This window comes from Heterocephalus glaber, unplaced genomic scaffold, assembly GCF_053883595.1.
Source record: "Heterocephalus glaber isolate CG9 unplaced genomic scaffold, H.glaber_assembly_v1.0 deba00001687, whole genome shotgun sequence".
Lineage (NCBI taxonomy): Eukaryota > Metazoa > Chordata > Mammalia > Rodentia > Bathyergidae > Heterocephalus > Heterocephalus glaber.
The window spans coordinates 11,478,401-11,493,445 of NW_028258412.1; the positions used below are offsets into that span (position 1 = coordinate 11,478,401).

Here is a 15,045-nt window from a genome sequence, read left to right on the forward strand (position 1 = left end):
CTGGCAGGCAGCAGGCAGTGTAGACATGGGCAGGCCAAGATTTCAACTCTTGTCTCCACAGCCTCCCAGCCCTGTGTTATTTCTCAGAACTCCTCTGAAGTCTAGTTTTGTCACATTAAAAAAAAAAAAAAATCACCCTTATTCCAACTACTCAGAGTACAGTAAAAGGGAGAGACAGAGAGGGCCCAGCAGAGGCATGAGGAAGTTTGGACTCAGACTTCTGGGGAATTCGCTCAGGAACTTCCTGCCCTCAAAGCATCCAACCAGAAAAGACTGTTTTTGCTGGCCTCTGGGAAGATCCTGGACCCAAAAGCCTCCCCTCACCTGTGTCCACCGGGCCAGGTTGTCCGCCATCTTTAATGCTCTACCATCAGCTGCGGACACCTCAGTGTGAGGGAGTTGACTGGTTTGCTTTCTAGCTGGACTGGTGGATGGGAGCAAGCTTCTGTGGGAACAGAGCCCGAGATGGATACACGGACCCGTGAAAGATGAAGAGATTAACATGAAGGCCATAAATGGTGCTGGTGCAAGGCAGGTTGGAGGCAGAGGGAAGGAGAAGAGGCCTGAAAGTTGCAGAGGAGAAGGCAGTGCCCTCTGGGAAGAGGGCTGACTGGGAGACTAGGAATAGCGAGGTTGTGTGGCCCGAGGGAGTCAGCCAACCTCTCTGAACTCAGTCTCTGAGCCGCATCCTGCACAGGGAGAATATGGCCGCTAAGGGGAAGGGGGTTGAAGGAAATCTGGAACCACAGATTCAATCCATTTCAGAAAGCATTTCCCAAGGACCTCATGTCACCCCACCTTGTTTTTAGCTTTAGCAGAAGGCTTAGGCAGGCTCCCTTGACAAAGGACCTACTAAGTGCTAGGCCACTATCATGTTTTTCTCATGGCTTATCTCGTTTAATTCTCAGCACATAACTCAAGAAAGCAGGTTCTGTCATCACTTCTGATTTATAAGTGAGAAAACCAACTGGGAAGGACAGAGACAGAAAGTGGAGGAGAGGGAGATAGAGAGAGAGAGGAGAGAGGAGAGAGAGATCCAAGATCGTCCAGCTGGCAATGAAGAGGCCCAGGATTCAAACCCAGGTCTGCCCAACTCCACAGTGAATCATTTTCCCTACAGGCTCCACTGAAGAGCAAAGAGCTAGAGCTGCTAGAGGGTGATACCTTTTATTTGGCTAATAAGGACATCGTTATTAGGGAATGAAAGAGCAAGTGAATGAATGCACCAGGCTCTCAGGGCCTCAGTTTCCCTGGAAGGAAGGCAGAACTGTGTGCCCCATGTCTTATATTTCTCATGAATGTGCAAAAAGCAAGAGGGTGTATACCATTTTATAAACACCCTGTAGTGACTGAGCCAAGGTGTGACTGGCCCAGGGGACAATCTTGGTGGCAGGAAGTGGGTTTGGACAGGGGCCCGGCCTGGACATAGCCAGTGAAAGCTACCTGTCCCTGCCAGCAGCGGAAATGACACAAAAGGCTCTTGGCAGGAGGCTCTACAAGGTGCTGCTGGCTTCCCAGCCCCTTGGAAAATATGAAATCCCAGTGCTAGGGCAGGGCAGAAAGTACAGCGTGAACAGAGTAGCCAGCCTTCCACGACAGGAATCTGACAAGCCCAGGGCCCAATCTGACAAGCAGCATCACCCCAAGGTCACAAGGAGTGAGGCATTACCTGGCCAGCTGGTCCTACCACCTTTTCCTATCCCCAGAGTCCTATTTCTGATTTCCTTTACATCTGAGAGTTCTCATGGGAGAGAAAAGGAAAAACAAATGTAAAAGAAAGGCCTATTTGGCCAGACAGGCCCAGCTTCCCCCAGGAGCAGCAAGGTTGAGGAGTCAAGGTCCCCACCCAGGCCCTGCCATAGTTTTTAGCCAAAGCAGGAAATGGAAGGGAAGTGCTTGGGGCCAAACTAGGCCACTGGCATTGTCCACAACCAGATTTTCTTGGCTTTTCATGGCTCAGGATTTCTGGTCCTTCTGTCAGGCTGGCCCCCTCACACAGAGGCCACGTTTTATTTCTGAGCCTCAGTTCTGGGCCATGCATGATCCTATTTAAGCTCCACAACATCCTTGCAAATAAAGACCTTTTAGGGTTCCCCCCTCCGCAGTCAGGAAACCAAGTTTCAGTGAAGTGAAGTGACTTTTCCAATCTCACAGCCAGCGAGTGGCAGAAATGGGTTTCAAAGGAGGTCTGTAAGGTGAGCGGGCTGCCTCTTCTGCCCAATGGGTGGCCGTCACCTTCTCAGGCAAACGAAGCCCTTTTTCTTCACGACCTAAATCTCCAATAGCTGAAGAGGCCTCCTGCAAGTTGAGTCTGTTATAAAGACTAAAAGAGTCACCCGCGCTCCCCATAGACTGGCTCCTGACATCAGTTGTCCCAACACCCCCATGGCTGGCAGGTCGAGGGACCCTTTATTGCCACCCAGGCTGAGTCTGGCAACAGAGAGTGAGTTGAGTCTCCCTCTGGCCAGTGAAGGCATCATTGAAACACCTTGGGCGGATGTCACCCTAAACCAGCTCCCTAATCAGGAAGGAATCACCTTGCTTCGTGCAGCCTCCACCCCTACATCTGCCTGCAAGTCCTAGGAGTGATGGAAGAGGGAACCCACCATTTAGTCAAGAAATGAGAAATATTTTCTCCTCCGTGCTGGTTTATGGGACCGACAACCCAGGAGATGAAGCCACAAACCAACATGCCCTCTGCTCCCTTGGATTTCCCACTCGGTTAGCTTCGGCTTGTCTGGAACCTTCCCTTGCCCAAGTGTTCAAGTTGAAGCACTGAGCTTGGACACGGAGAGGAGGTGGCTGCGGTAAAACCAAGCATGTTGGACCACCCGGAAGCTGGGTGGGGCTGCCAGGCCTACAGAGCATCCAGGCTCCCGCCTGCCGTTCCCTGCTTCCCGCCCACCCTGTCAGGCACGCCGCACTCACCAAGCCTCCAAATCGCAGTGCATGCTGCTCTCCCTGCCCGAGATCTCTTATTTCTGGCCAGTTGTCTTCCTGGTAACTCCAGGCCAACACACCCTTTGGATCCAGATCAAATATATGCTTCCTTTTGGGAAACAGCTTCCCCCCTGAAAGCTGCTTCCTCTTTGCTCTGGTGTGAATTTGCTCCCTGACCTCACCAAGCAGGCAGTAGTGTAGCAGCTTTCCAAGCAGCTCTAATCAAAATGGCCCTGTGGGCTAACCCTCCTGAAGGAGTAATGAATAGGATAGTGGTGAGTGGTGGTGACCTGTGAGCAGTTTGTCCCACACACGCTGACGTACAAGTCAACCTTCAGTCGAGGTGACTCTCCACTTGTCTTCTTGATCCCCTGTCTTCTGATTAGACTGGACGCTTTCTGAGGTCAGGGTTTGCTCCTCCCTGTATCTCATGCTCCTGGTACACAGTAGGTGCTCAAGTAATGCTCTCTTCCAGCTATTGCACTGCCTCCCTGGAAAGACCCTTTCCTTTTCTGAGCCTCGATTTTCCCATCTGAGAAATGGGAGTGACAAGTGGTTTTTTCAGATCAAGCCTGGTTGTAGATTGTCTTTAAATAAGGACTTTAGCATCTCCGCTCCTGATACACACATGTCACTCCTCTCAAGAGGTGGACTCTATTTCTCCTCTCCTTGAAATTGGGCTGGGCTGGTGACCTTCCATCGCTGATAGGAAGTGGCGGAAGTGACCCTGTACTAGTCCCAGGTCTAGCTCTCAAGAGACCTGGCACCTTCTATTTCTGCAGAGACCCCCACCATCACCACCCTGAGCCTCCAGGTAGTGAAGTCCGGCAGTTGCTTGGAGAGAGACAGCATTGGTCCTGGCAGGATGCCAGCCCATCTTCAATGGCCCAGCCCCACGTGAGCCCCAGACTGAATGCAGCCCACGCGTGACATAATAATACTGCAGGGGAAGAAACAAGGGGTCCCTGCAGAACTCTGCATGTTGCAGAATCATGAACAAATTAAGTTACTTCAAGCCATGACATTCCAGGCTGCTTTGATGCACAGAGATCAGTAGCTGGAATGTGGGTGGGGAGTGTGGAACTCATCCCTGGACTAGATTGCGTCAAGTCTGTGCCAACTCACTTCAATGCCAATTCAAGAGTCTTCTGGGGCCTTCTGGAAATGAATGGAATTCTTCAGATGGAGAGGGAATGGGTCCAGCATCAGAGAGAAGTCAGAGCCCCCTCAGGGACCCGGTAGAGACCCTGACGGGACTAAATGAATTGATGATGTGGTCCCTCCATATCAGAGCAGGGACAAGCAGGCTCCTGCAGTGAGGGGACAGCGATAATCCATCCTGGGCTACCTCAGATCCTGAGAACCTTCCAGGTAGAGCACAGTGCCGGCTGAACAGCTGTACCCACAGCCAGGTTGGCTCACAGCTCCACAACCATGAACCCCTAAGGGAGTTCAGCTTCTGTCAGCACCAGAGCCAGACCAGCCTTGCCCCCAGCCTGGGGCAGAAACAAGAAGGTCTCCTGTCTGGAAGTCAGGAACTCATGCTGAAGACAGAAGGGCCCAAGCTGAAAACGAAACTGCCTGGGGATTCCTGTGTCCTGCTGAGCCTCCACCAGGTGCTAGGCACTCGATTCTGGCTGTCCCCTTCCATCCTCACGACAGCCCTGTGGAGGATTTGCTCATCACTTTCACAGCCCTGAGAACCCACATGCTCAGCTGGCAGCTCCTATGTGGTGAAGCAGGGATCTGAACCTAGTCAAAATAATGCCGAAGTCTGGGGCACTCAGTCTGCCCTGGACAGTCTCGCTGGTTGTTTACACCATGTCCCTTCTGATCACTCACTGATAAGTAGAAGAATGGCCATCTGAATGCTCAAATCCAAATTCAGGAGATAAACAGGTGAACTGTGAAGTTTGAGATGTCCCTCCCTGTGGGGCAGAGTAATAGACCCCCAAAGATGCCCACGTCCTAATCTCTGGAATCTATGAACATGTGACTGTTATGATTTAGATCTAGAATATTCCCTTGAAAGCCTGGTGCATTCGGACATGGAGCTTTTGGAAGGTGATTGGACTGTGGGAGCCCTGTAGCTAGCTTGCTGTTAGGAAGTGGGCCTGGTTGGAGGTGCGTCACTGGAAGCGTGTATCCCCTTTGTAGTACCTACCATGACATGAGCAGCGTCCCTCTGCCAGACCCTTTTACCATGGCCTTCCTGCCTGGAGCCAGTCAATAATGGACTGAATCCTCTAAAAACCATGAGCCAGCATAAAGCTCTTCTCCTTTAAGTTGCGGGTATTGTGTATTTTGGCCTGATGACAAAAAAGTGACTAATGCAGTGATCATACATGGCAAAAAGACATTTTGCAGATGTGATTAAGGCAGGCATCTTAAGATGGGGAGATTACACAGATTGGCCAGTGGATCCCATGTAATCACACAGGTCCTTCTCAATGAAAAAGGGAGGCAGGAGGTTCAGAGTGATGCATCCGAGAAGAACTCTTCCCTGGAGCTGACAGTGGAGTTGGGGAGACCACAAGCCAAAGAGTACAAGCAGCCTGCAGAAGCTAGAAAAGGCACCAAAACTGATTCTCCCCTAGAACTTCCAAGAAGGAATTCATTCCTCCCTATGCTTTAATTTTAGCCTAGTAAAATGTGTTTTGGACTTGTGATATCTTTTTTAAAATAAATAATAGAATATATATTATAAGAAATAAACCTAAGGAAACATAAATTCATGCTTTTTGTGGTTAATTTATGGTAATTGTTGTTATAGCAACAACCAGAAACTAATACACTTACTACCTAAACTCTTACTTCATCTAGTGTGCAGGAATTCATACATTCTGCAGACTGGCCAAACACATTTATATAACAAAGTATGAGTGTTTATGAATGTTCCTGCCCTTAACCAACCTCCATGGTCATTAATTGAGCTCATAGTACAGCCCAAAAGACACAGCAGGTACTCTTAACAACCCTGAGATAAAGGGGAACTGAGGCTCAGAGGAGCCCCGTGGTTATGTGACTGGCCCAAGTTCAGAAAGGTGCCTAGTGCCAAACCCAGGGCCAGAACTCAGTTCTGCCTGGCTGCAGGGCCTGCGGTCACTCCACCACTCCACACCCTGTACCTTTCGGCCCTACTGTGTCTCATCGCTGATTCTCAGGGGGAAATCAAGCCTGCTAGCTGTCTCTTGCACCCATCTTCCCAACCCCCACCTCCTTGCACAAGAGTTACCCCCATCAGGAGCCCAGGGCTGGGGTCATGGAACCCAAGTCCCCAAGAAAGCAGAACCGATTCCTACTCCTGCCTGAATGGCAGCTGACTCTCTGCTGACTCAGCTGTGGCACTTCAAGCATGGCCAGAACTTGTATGGGGGAGGCATTGGGCCCAAGGAACCCCAGCTGCCACAGCCTATATAGGGCGACTGACACCAAGCCAAGGGACTGACCCAAAACACCTTCTCCAGCCCAGGAACCAGATGCCCACATCAAGCCAAACATGCAAAGGCCAATCTCAAAGCCGCTTTCCTGGGAATAATATAGAAACGGCTTCATTGAGTTGTGCATGTGCCAAACTCAGTGCTTTGTGTGTTATTAGTCATTTAATCCCACCCTAACTTCAGATGAAACCAGGGGAGAAGGGCAGGAAGTCAAGGGGCAAAGCTGGGGGCTGAATTCAGGAGAAGCCAGCTTTAAAATCTGTGAGCATCACCATGTTACTCTGTCAACCATTGCAATCATTAATGTTTCTTTCCCTGATAGCACAGTAAAATTCTTCCCTTGATCCTATCCAGCTGCGCAAGGAATTCTATTCTTCCTCAAATATATTTTTGTTCATTGCTGCAGAAAAATTTTGGAGATTTCAAAACGAAGTAAACTGAGTGGTTTCCTGATATTTCCAGAAACCAAGATGCGCTAGTCCTGAAGCAGTACAAAGAGGCTGCCAAATACAAGCTCTTTCCCTTCATCCTGGGTCTGGCCTGGCAATGGACGTAGAAAGAGCACTGAACTGGAAAATAAGAACCTACATCCTAATCCCACCAAGAGACCTGGGAATCTCACTCAACCAATAATCAGGGGCTCATTTTCCTCATCTCTAAAATAGGACCCAACATAATTACCTCATGTCCCCTCTGACGGTCCATGGGAACAAAAATCCTGCCTTTTCCTATCATTTTTGCCCTGTGGAGTGCCTGACACATAGTAGGTGCTAATAAGTCAAGTGCTTCTTGAGTGAATGAACAAAAGTATAGGTTACAGGTTTTCCTCCCCTCTTCCTCCCTTAAAAGCCCCAAGGACAGGAAGTGGGCTTGACGCAACTCAGTTTCTTGTGTGGCTACCACTTTCACTCTGCCGTTGGTTTGTTCACCCAGGAAATTTCCCCCAAGTGCCCACTATGTGGCCAGCCCAGCCACTGCCTCAGGTCATGCAGGAGCCCAAGACTCACACAATATCCCTTCTCTTTTCCATGGCCAGTGACTGTGACACTTAGTCACACTGGACTTTCCCAAGCCAGGACAACCACCCAGCTACCTTACAATCTGCAATCTTACCCAGGCATGACCTGGAGCCTCTACTTCCTTTATTATGCCCAGCTCTGGGGAAGTCCAGCCTGAGGAAAATCACTGCCCTAATCATGCACGCACACACGCACACACACACTGATGAACACTACACTGGGCACTGGGACCCTAGGACAGGAGTAGGATTTTCGGAACTCACATCACAGTTCTTCTGCTTGTGAGTCATGTGACCTTGACCAAGACCCTTCACCTCTCTGAGCCTTGTTTTCCTCATCTCCAAAGCACTGGTGAAAGTCCTGAAGTCTTTCCATACAGAGTCCTAGAAGGATCCAATGAGGTGATGGCTAAGAAAACCTTCCACCCCATCAATGTCATGCATTCAGTAGAAGTGTGATTCTTATTTTCTTTTTCCAGAAGGGAAACAGAATGGCTGTTGCCCACATTCCAGGAAGATCTGTGTTTAGGAACCTGAGCCTGGGATTTTACTCAGTACTGTGGGTGGGGATAGCCTTCAGGATGGGAAGCATCAGGAGGGTCCAGCATCGTCCTGCTACCTTTAAGACTGGCTACCAGAAATTTGGGCTAAAGAATGGAAGAGAGGCATGAGTTCATATCCGTGGTAGAGACAGCTTACTGTTCACAAAGATCCACTCTCCAAGAATATGGACACCTCTGTAGCTAGGAAGGGGCCATCCTCACCAAGAGCTCCACACCCCAGCCTCCTCTCCACTAGATTGGTCACAGGAGCAGTTCTCACTTGAGTAGGAGGGATTCATGTGACTTCTCAGCCAGGGCAGTTATGGTGCAAACGTGGCATCTCATCTGCCATCAGACAATGATCATATCCACAGAGACCGTGTGGCCACCAGCTGAGTCACGGAAGTACTGCAAGGAAGAGGACCACCCTCCATTCAGAAACACCTGCATGCACACCTGTTATCTGAAGCAGGAGGATCACTTGAACTTGGAAGTTAAAGATCATCCTGGGCAACAGAACAAAACCCTATCTCAAAAAAAGAAGAGAGAGAGAAGAAAAAAGAGAGCACTTGTCATATAATAAACATCTGTCATGTTTGAGCCATTATACATACATGGGCCTATTTGTTTGGCAGCTCACCCTAACTAACTAATACAACACACAACCTCCTCGTTTATAGATGATATGACTATGGCCAGATCATATGAGCCCAACGAAGGTCTTGCAATCTGATCTCTTAACTCCTTACAGTAGATTTGCTGTTTCCAGCCCACCCCACAGAGCTCTAAAGATACCTAGAGGCCCTTAAATAATCATAAGAAGCCGTACGGAGCTGGAGCCTGGAGCTTCCACTTCTTTTTACTGAGCATAGCACCACTTTTGTCTGTCAAATTGCATTTCACCATCTACTTTATTTGACAAGAGGAGTATGTGGCTTACAATAGTTCCCAAGCCCCCACTGTGGGGGAATAGCCACTGTGGCCTGACTTTCCACAGTAAAAGTACAAATAAAACAAAGTTTCACTTCTCTGCCAGGCTTCCTGGCCTCGGCTGCTGACACAGAACATGTGGCTTCCCAGAAGGGCATGGATATTTGCTTAGAAAGGAAAAATAAACTTCAATGCACAGGAAAGGACCCAGAAACCTGAACAAAGAACAAAAAAGAAAAGATATTTGAATTCTAGATTGGTGGTTCTCAAGTTCTGGGGTGCATCAGCTTCCCTAGGGAGCTGGCTCACAGGCAGACACCAAGCTTCACCTGAAGAGATTCCAATTCCAAGATCGAAAGCTTTGAAACAAGCACCCAAGATCATTCTGATCCAAATGAACTAGAGTTGCACTCTGAGAAGGTGAGTCTATTTCATAGCTTGCAGCCGGCAGCAATGGCTGCACCCAGGTGGTGTAGATCAAAGAGAATGAAGCAAGCTTTTAGTTTCCTTCCACCAAATGGTAAAGAAATTCATATTGACTTATGTTTGGTTCAGGTGGATGTCCCAGGTATAGACAATGTGGCGATATAAAAATGACCAAGATAACCAAGGCTTAGTGTCCAGATGTCACACCCCTGGAATCCCAGCACTCTGGGAGGCTAAGGCAGGAGGATCACAAGTTCCAGCCCAGACAGGGCAACTTAGCAACTTCATGAGACCTTGCTCAAAATTTTAAAAAATGTTTTTAAATTAAAAGGGATGGGAATGTAGCTCAGTACCACAAAAAGAATAATAATAATAACAACAACAACAAGAACAAGAAAAGAAAGAGATCATGATAATAAAAACTAATATTTATCACTGCCTTACTACATGACCAACCTCTGCTAATTGCTTTACAACATTTAATCTTTATGATAATCTTTCAAGGTAGTTACTATTCATAATTCCATATTAGTGATGAAGAGACTGAGGTAAAGAGATAAGGAATACGCCGGGTATCTTCCCAAAAGAATTAAAAGAATCATACCACAGTGATATATGTGCACCCATGTTTATAGCAACACAGTTCATAATAGCTAAAGCTTGGAAACAGCCCAAGTGTCCATCAACTGGAAACTGGATAAAGAAGATGTGGGGTTTTTTTATAAAATGGAGTACTACTCAGCCATAAAGAATGAGAAACTAGAGACATTTATAGCTAAATGGATGCATATTGTGGCCATAATCTAAAGTGAAATAAATAGGACACATGTGTAAATACCGAATAGTTCCTCTAGTGTGAGAAACTGAAAGTGTAAATAAGGATTAAAATGAATAATTGATAATTTGAAATAGAAAGAAAAGGTTCAAAGGGGTAGGTGAAGTGGGAGGGAAAGGGGAAAGGAAAGAAGGGAAAGGAAAAATTATGAGAAAAGAATAAATAGAAACAAAGTCTATGTAAATAGGGAAGGGCGCACAGGTAATGGGGAAAAAATAAGAACCAAGATACATCAGGTACAAGCACCCAATGATAAATATAAACATATTGTATACCTAAAATGTACCAATAAAAGAATTTAAGCAAAAAAAAGAGAGAGATAAGCAATAACTTGTCCCATGTCACTCCGTTGTCGGGTGCCACACAAGTTCAATCTGACCCCTGTAGCCACAGCGCCCCATGGTGCTTCCCGGTGGTCTAAGCTCAGAATCTCTCCTGACCTCAGTTTCCTCATCTGCAACACAGGTGCATTACTAGGACCTTTATCCCATAACCATGGTGAAGAGCCACGGAAAGCATCTCAGTACAAGGCTTTGCAAACTGAGAGGCGTTAGTAAGTAAGCATCTAAGAGACAGGACTTGAGTCCAACTCTCCCACCCCAATTTACAGAGGATGAAATTGAAGCTTTGTTATTCTATTGATATTAACTGTTCCATGCCTGATCTATGTTAGTTCTCATGTAAGGGACTGGGAGGCAGAGAGTCACCTGAGATGCCTGGCCTCTCGCAGGAGAGACCAACATGATGACCAGCTGCACAAGGCAGTGTGTGCAGAACCTTGATGAGGAAAGGCCAGGCCCTGAGGAAATCTAGTAGACAGATCTGATGGAAGCAAGAGACTTCTCAGAAGGGGTCAAGCCAAACGGGGGCCCAAAGTCAAGTTTATCTATTCCTTAAAGTTTTGGGAGACTTGCTTGCAATCCCAGCATTCTGGGAGGCTGAGGCAGGAGAATCACAAATTCAAGCCCAGCCTGGACAACTCAGTGGCTAGAGAGAGCCTGTCTCAGAATAAAAAAGTAAAACAGAGCTCAGGATGTAGGTTGGTGCAAAGGCCCTGGGATCAATTCTCAGTACTTCAATTAAGTAAGTAAAGCCTTTGGGAGAGCCCGGAGCAGGCCCCTGTGCACCCAGAGATAACTCTTGCCGTGAACTCCCCAAGTGCCTAACTCCTTATCACCTGAGTGTGGCCAGTTTGAGTTAAGCCTCCTTCTTTCAGGAAATTCTGGGCCACCCCTGCCTGCCCCAGAAGCCTGGATAGGCCAGGGCCAGCACCTTATCTGCAGAGGCATGGAGAAGAGATGATCCTTAGGAGCAGCTAGAGGGCCGGTGAGACAGCATGAACCACAGAGAAGACAGGTTTGAGGAAGGGAGCAGGAGCTGCAGAAAGGGGAATGGGACCCCTAGGACACACACTGGACTTCCTTAGCTGCTTCCTCACTATGTGACCCCACATGCAAGATCTGGCTTACAGTGGTAGCTACTTGATCATTGAGACTTGCTATTTATTTGTAATTTGGCTAAAAGTTTATGTCTGTGGCTTCTTCATTTAAAATACACCAATATGAAGGCAAAGGGGGTAAGTGGAATATTTTCAATAGGGAGTACTGGCAAAGGGTTCCTATCCTTCATGTGCAAAGAACTCCTATCTATCGATAAGAAAATGAATGATAAATGTGGGGGGGGGGGAGTGGGAACAGACTTAAATAGGATAATTATAGAAGAAAAGTGAATGATGAACTGATTAGAGATGATGAACATTCATTAATAAGGACATGCAAATTGAAGCATCCAGATCATCAACACAGCTCCTGAGGAAGTGGATAAGTCTGTGAGAATATCGCAGCCCAACAGAGCACCACAAGGGTGTCAGCTGCCACAACCTGCCGGGTGACAATGTGGTACAAATACCCAATCATTTTACCTCTACAAAAGGACTCATAGGATCCCCACACAAAGACACCATGCTAGATAGATCACTGCAGCCCTGTTTATAATAATAGGGAAGAAAATGGAACCAAACACAGGAGAAAAGAGTTAAATGAATTCCAAGGCATCGTTTCTATGCAGCCATTAAAGTGCACATTGGAAGAATATCGATGACACGGAAGGAAGTTCACAGACTGTGGCCAAGGATGAAGTGGGTTTGCCAGCTAGGTGTTGGAAAATTGTGCAGTGTGTGCATCTGCACTTACATTCTTATAGATGTCCCTACTGGGATTTTTTGGGTTTTTTTTTTTTTACCAGTAACATACATAATTTCTGAAATCCGAAACTAGCAGAAAACTTTCCTTTTGGAAAATACTAAGTTATAAGTAGAGCGGAACTTCGCTCTCTCCTACCACTCCCCTTCCCTGCCCCTCTGGAAGCTGCCGGAGCCCAGCGATACCTTCTTCTCCTCGCTGGTCTCCCTCTGGTCTTCGGAGGGCTCCCGTGGCTTCGGGCCGCTCCAAGCTGTTCAGGAGACGAGCGTCACACGCTTCCTCTGGCAGTGGCTTTTGCCCAGAAGCAGTACTTTCAGTCAGTCCGTGGAAGATGCCCTCAGAGCCCCAGAGCCCAGCCCCCTGCAGCGCTCTCCCCCCTCACCAGGAGGCTTCCTGATGCCCCTGTCCTGAGCCCGCTCCCTGTCAGGACTGAATGGGACAGGGACAGGGCTCAGCCAGAGAAACAGCTGGAGGGAGGAGGGAGGGAGGAGCAGGAAACGGGGCTGCCTGTGAGGGCGGGGGCGCCAGCTTCGGGAGTGGGGGCTGCCAGGGGAGGCCGGCCTGCCAGCCAGCGGGGGACTGGGCTGTGGGTGGCGGTGGCCGCTGAAGACAGCCCGCCCCTCCTTCAGCTGCCTAGCACAGAGTGAGCTGCGCCCGCTGTCTGGGCACAAACCAGGACCACATGCGGCCCTGCTCTGGGAGGTGTGTGGGTCCCCTCAAGGGGCAGGAGCCCCAGACTCTCCAGCTGCCTGGGAAGCAGGGCCTGGCTGTCTCCCCCCAACCCCACCCCATCCCCAGGTTTGGTGACTGTCATTCCTCCCCCTGGCTGTGGCCAGGGGTCTCCAGCTCCCTCTTCCCTCTCAGAGGCCACCTCCTCGGCCCAGGAAGCCTTCCCTGACCCACGGGGGCTGCCCTGGGCTCTCATGGGCCCTAGCCTCACCCCATCACCACCAGCACTGCACCACTTTGTCCTTGCCACTGAGGGGTCCCTGCCTCGGATTGGGACTCCCGGGGGGAGTCTCCGTCCGCTACCCTAGCCCCACTGCACATCTGGTACCCGATTCCTGTGTCTTCACTCCCATCCATGGGCCACCCAAAACAGCTAAGCCCCTCAAGGTGCTGGGCACTGGCTATACCCTCATGGGAACCCCAGCCAGGAGGTAATATCACTACCCCCATTTTCCCAATAAGGAAATGGAGGTACAGAAAGGTTAAGCCTTTTGTCTAAACCACACAGCTATCAGATGGCAGAGCTGGGATTCCAACCAGGCTGGCTGACCCCAGAGCCTGGCCCTCGGCCCTCAGACCGAAGAACTAGCAGCAGTGACCTTGGGGTGCTACTGTGGAGAAAGTCCCATGAGCCACCGCCAACACTGGAGGTGTCCCCAGCCCATTTTACAGACGAAGATGCTGAGGCCACAGACTGCAGTGCCCAGGGCGCCCAGCTCAGGCCAATCATGATTGGACCGAGGGCTGTCTGATTCCCACGCCTAGAATAACATTCCAGCAAAACAAGATCACCTAGAATAACATTTACAGAGGAAAAAAGAGGTGGGGAAGGAGGGAGGCAGGGGAGGGGGAAAAAAGGAGCAGGAAAAGAGTGGAAGAGAAGCAGGTACAGGAGGGAGGGGAGTAGAGGCCAGGAGAGGGGGCGGGAAAGGGCAGGGGAGGAGAGGGAGCGGAGGAAGGGAGGAGGGAGGGGCGGAGAGGAAGGGAAGCTGGGAGGCGCTTGGTTCTGGGCTTCATTCCGAGGCAGGAGCAGGCGGTTGGGGGCTTGTGTCCCTCCTCATCTGTCTCCCTGTTTTCTGCTGCTGTAACAGAATCCCAGAGGCTGGGTAATTTATAAACTACAGAAGTATTCAGCTCACTGTGTAGAGGCTGGGAAGTTCAAGAGCAAGATTCCAGGACCCAGTGAGGGGCTCCCTGGTGCGTGGTCCCACTGGGGGAAGCAGAAGGCAAGAGAACAGAGACAGGAAGGGGCCAAGCAGCCTTGCGAGAGAAGCAACTCTTGCAATCGCCCCCTCGCTCCTGGGACAGTGACGCATGACAAGTTACCGCTCAGACACCATAGCACTGGGGACCGAGTTTCCAACACGTGAACTTGGGGAGTATCTTCAAACCATAACCTGAGCCACCTTCGAACCCACCTTCCTCTCCCACCACCCCCAACCCTTACTTTGGGGAGACTAACACTTAGAAACCACCTGCTCTAACTCTTCCATTTCACAGAAAATAACCAGAAGTACCAAGAGGTGAAGCCATTTGCCCCATCTCACCCAGCTCCCTCGAGTTAGAAATCAGACCCAGCTACAAATCTCTCCTCTCGCCTCTGCTGGGTCGACCAGGAGTCTAAGCATCTTAGCCCTTGCTGTACAGATGGGCACACTGGGCCCAGAGAAGGCAGGGACTCACCCCAGATCGCCCAGCTGTTAGTGGCAGGCCTCCCCAGCAGTTTGTTCATCCAGAGGCCCTGGGGGTGGTGCCTGTCATCTGTGTCTCAGGAGCCTGTCGGGGGCTCTGTGCTCACGCACACAAGTGCTCAGCGATGCTGTGACCATTCCACCAGGGCCACATGAAAACACTCTTCAACATGTGACCGGGGCCAGACAGCAGCAAGGAATGGAGGCTTTGTTACCAGACCTGGCTTGAGTCTGTCTCTGCCACCGTCTGCTGTGCGACCTGGGCAAATCCCTTCACCCTCCTGAGCCACAGT

The 15,045-nt window shown here is 49.6% G+C and overlaps 1 protein-coding gene across 3 annotated transcripts in view; it reads right to left on the reverse strand.

Moving 5' to 3' along the window:
• The window catches only part of Cmklr1 (chemerin chemokine-like receptor 1), a 185,699-nt gene that overhangs the window by 35,017 nt on the left and 135,637 nt on the right, over nucleotides 1-15,045 (reverse strand). Inside the window, exon 1 of one of the 3 annotated variants that reach the window (XM_004843621.4) lies at nucleotides 12,518-12,938. The exons of the other annotated variants lie outside the window; for them this stretch is intronic. The gene's annotated coding sequence lies outside the window, so the exon portion shown is untranslated. Of the gene's footprint in view, nucleotides 1-12,517; nucleotides 12,939-15,045 lie in introns of those variants that run through there. 3 annotated transcript variants of the gene reach the window in all.